The sequence below is a fragment of the Amblyomma mixtum genome, chromosome 2, assembly GCF_055824585.1.
Source record: "Amblyomma mixtum isolate Tamu chromosome 2, ASM5582458v1, whole genome shotgun sequence".
Lineage (NCBI taxonomy): Eukaryota > Metazoa > Arthropoda > Arachnida > Ixodida > Ixodidae > Amblyomma > Amblyomma mixtum.
This window is the reverse complement of record NC_143013.1, coordinates 118,296,513-118,300,675: the sequence shown is the minus strand read 5'-3', so window position 1 is coordinate 118,300,675 and position 4,163 is coordinate 118,296,513. Positions and strand designations below refer to the sequence as shown.

The following is a 4,163-nucleotide window of genomic DNA, read 5'->3' as shown; positions in this document are numbered from 1 at the left end:
GGCCCCACAGATTGTGCTTTGACAAATTTCGCACTGCTTCGCAGTTTGTTCCAGGCAGTTGTCGATCTGTGGCCACCAAACCATTGACCTTGCAAGTGCTTTCATCTTAGTAATGGTGCACAAACAGTTGGGAGAGGGTACACCTTGATTTTGCGGAAAAAGAAAACAAGATGTTTCTTTTAGCTGCCGATAACAGTTGGTGCAGAGGCTCTAGCACATTTGCTAGATCAGGCAAAAATTGGCATAGTAGTTTATTAGGCCCAAAAATGCCTTTAGCTGACTCACGTTACTTGGTTTTGGCGCGTCTCGAATTGCCTTCACTTTTTCCGCTGCTGGGTGTACGCCGTGGTTGTCTATCTCGTGTCCTAAGTAACGCACACTTTCTTGGAAAATTTTGCATCTCCCAACGTTGACACGAATGTCGTGCTCACTGAGTGCTTGTAGCACCTGCTCGGAACGGCGGTAGCACTCTGTCAGGTCTCTACCAGCTATTAACACATCATCCAGGTAACAGGCAGTACCAGGGATCCTTCGCAAAACCTGATCCATCACGGCCTGAAACATTGCGGGCGCGCTTGCCACTCCGTAGGGCAATCGTCTAAACCTGAAAAGCCCCAGGTGCGTATTCACCGTCAGCAATTCCTGTGCCTGTTCATCGAGCTCAAGTTGCAGGTACGCCTTTGACAAATCCAGTAAAGTGAACACGGTTCCCCCAGCCAGTGACGCGAATATGTCCTCTGGCAGAGGCAGCGGATAGTGGTCGAGTTCAATATCCCTATTGACTGTGACTCGGTAGTCTCCACATATCCTAGTCTCTTTTCCAGCTTTCTTCGGTACTATCACGAGCGGTGTAGCCCAACTACTGTGTCTGACTCTGTACACCACACCAGCTTTCTCAAGGTCGCGCAATTCATTTTCAACTTGCTCGCGCTAAGCATATTGTCACGTTCTAGTGACGGCAGTCCAGCAGTCAGGAACACACCAACCAGTCTTGGAAACGAAGCTCTCTATTTGGGCTGACTTGCGCCCGCAAAAGAACTGAATCACTCGACGGCGGCGTAAGCAACAAGCGTGCTCGTCGGTCGTCGAACTACGAATGTCCGCTGCTCGCGGCATCGCTCAATTTAAAGCCGGCAAAGAAACTTCCAGATAGCAGGACAAGATCATCTACACTGATCTGGAAAAACCTAGATGCAGCCTTTCATGGCTGCGATCAATCGAGATTAGACTGGTCGCTTCTCGCGTCACGAACAAAAATGATAACAGCCCTTTCCTGCAGCCTGAAGCGTGAACGAACAAACACTACAATGATACGTGGCAATATGGTACTGGTCTCGCCTTACTAAAGGTTGGATGCGCATCGCTTTTCATTTGGATGCTGCCAGTGAATCCCTTTATAGAACCATAGCCTGGCTCAAACACATCACCGTACGGCTGTTTTAACCTCTTCTCGGATTCCGCTGCTACCATCTGCCTGCCGTACTGTATGTTATCTATGTCATACTGCAACTGCTGCACAGTATTCTGCAAGTCAACTTTTAGTGCCGTTATCCAATCGCGACCTAAAAGCGTCGGCATGCGAGCTCGAGTTTCTTGCTTTGCAATTATCAGAGGCAGATCGTAGCTTCGGTTCCGATAAGACACACTCATGTTCGCTACACCTTTTACTTTGAGTGCAGTGCCATTATACACTCATAGACGTACGTAGCCTTTGGAACATGGGTAGTTTGGGAAATTTGCATCGAAATCTCTTTCAGACATTATGGTCACAGCGGCTCCTGTGTCTAATTTCATTGGGATATATCCTTGCCGTTTACCCTTGCATTAAGCACGATTGGCGGAGAGCTATGAACCTTGTTTGTAGCACAAACCGTAAGCAACTCAGGAGTTTCCGGCAAGGTTTGCTCAACTTTGAACGACCTTTGTCTTGCACATTTTCGCGACATGACCTGGCTTCGAACATTTGAAGCGTGTACTTTTGAGAAAAGGACAACTCACTGGCTCGTGCAGTCCGCCACACCTATGACAGGCGCGAACAGTGCCTTTCCCACGTTGCTTTCTTGGACCGTTTTGGGGGGCACTTTGCACGTTGCTCGCGGGCTTTTCCTTAGTCGAGTGTCTTCCGCCTTGCGTGGTAGGCTCCCGATGCCAGTAGACGTCGGCAGGACTGGCGGTTGACCCCTCCGGTAGCATTTCCCGGGTGTCCTTCTGGGCCGTTTACAAGGCGGTGACGGTTTTGCAGACTCGCTCCCAGGTGACTTCGTCATCCGACAGGGCAAGAAGGCGCCATCGAATCGAATCCGTACGGATTCCAGCAATCAGTCGATCTCGGAGCGCTTCTTCCAAGAATGTTCCAAGCGAGCACGTAGCAGCCAGCCTTTTGAGCTCGACGATGAACTGATTCAGGCTTTCGTTCGGCTCTTGCTTTCGCTGATAGAAGTGATACCGTTCGGTAACCACAGACCGTTTTGGAGCATAGTGCTTTTGGAGAACTTCTGCAGCTTCTTCGTACTTGACCTCTGTTGGCTTTTTCGGCAGCAGCAGGCTACGCAGAGTCACATAAGCCTTTTCACCCAAGATTGTTAGGAAGACTTGCAACTTCTAACTTGCGTCTATTCCGTTGGCGGTTGCGTACAGCTCGAACCTTTCCAGGTAGATGTCGATATTGCCAGAGTCTGGGAGAACTCTGCCAAAGATCCCAGGGTGGTGGTCATTTCTGATGTCCTTGCTTGCCGTGGCGTCTGCGTCGGTTGTGCAGGCTGGATCAATGCTTCTGCACGAACTATCCCATCCTCGTCGCCATGTTGGACTCAGACGCCGTGAAGTCAAGTATTTATTCGGACAACAACACGACACAACAGACGGAAACAATTCAGTGGCTTCGCCTTATAAAGACAGCCTGGGTGCAACTGAGGCATGCCATTGGCCGGGATACAACTGCACACGTGAACAGTAATCGCGAACATCAGATACGCGGCGCACAGTAGCAAAGTGCAGCAAACTTGATAAGCGCTGCGCCGATACAACATTAGCGACGGCGAGGGCCATGCGAGAGCCCGACGAGTACGCTGCCACGTCCACATAGGCTGCCTCGGAACTGTCGCCGTAAAGCTTGTGCAGGGCTTTGGCGCGGGCTGCCCTGCGTTCTCCGTCGTGCTACGGGTGCATGTTCTTGGGGATGGGATGGATGATGAAAGCTCCTTGTAGCGGTTCATTCAAAACAAAGGTCAAGTAAGAAGCTTCTCTGCCGCAAGAAGAAACCTTCTGCTAGCGTTTAAAGGTCATTCGGTCTTTAATAGTGCCGTAATGGCTCTGTTTTGCGGCTGAAGCGAGAAGGGCCTGAAAACTTTTGATCAAGACGTTTAGAAAAAATTTATTTACATATGTACACATGCCAAGGTTACAAGATACAATCACATTAACAAAAACACATGACATTAAGCATGTAAGGTGAGCCAATTAAACAGGTACCGTAAACATTTCTAAGTAACTAACAGGAATGGGCAATGTAAAATAAGAATGCACATATACCGATTGACAGAAGAGCGAAAAGTCGATAATTAGTCACTGAAACATTGAAAAGGAGACCTTAGCGCCAGTTTGGCCTAAAAACCAAGACAAGACGACCGTTATTAACAGAAATAAATGGGCATGACCATTGTCGGAGAAACTCTGTACCTATAAGCGCGATTCAGGCGTCCAGTGTCCCAGGGAGCTAGTTATGCTTACTTCCTTTCCTTAACATGATCGGAGTGTAAAACGTTGACAACGCCAATGAACACCGACGGCCTATGGCAGCGCCGCGTTTCTGGCACAACGTTGTCAATGCCTGCCGCCCACATCCCTCTCTCATCACCCCACGTACCTATAAGTGCGATTCAGGCGTCCAATGACCCAGGGAGCCAGTTATGCGCACTTCGTTTCATTAGAATGGTACAACGTTGGCGATGCCAACGCATGCAGCGCACATCTCTATCTGTCACTATCGCCAAGTATCTTAAAGCATGGTTGAGGTGTCCACTGTTCTAAGAGGGAAGTTATGCGCCTTTCCTTTGCTTTCCAAGCTCCCGCTCCGTTGGTTTCGCAGCTCAAAGCGCGACTAAGGTGTCCACTGCCGGTTACAACGGCGACGGCGACGCCGCGAAACGCAGAAACGGGCGCCA

The 4,163-nt window shown here is 49.6% G+C and overlaps 1 pseudogene; it reads right to left on the bottom strand.

The window, feature by feature from the left end:
* Nucleotides 1–598: 598 nt before the first annotated feature.
* On the bottom strand, nucleotides 599–2,714 carry LOC149360715 (uncharacterized; annotated as a pseudogene).
* Nucleotides 2,715–4,163: the final 1,449 nt, after the last annotated feature.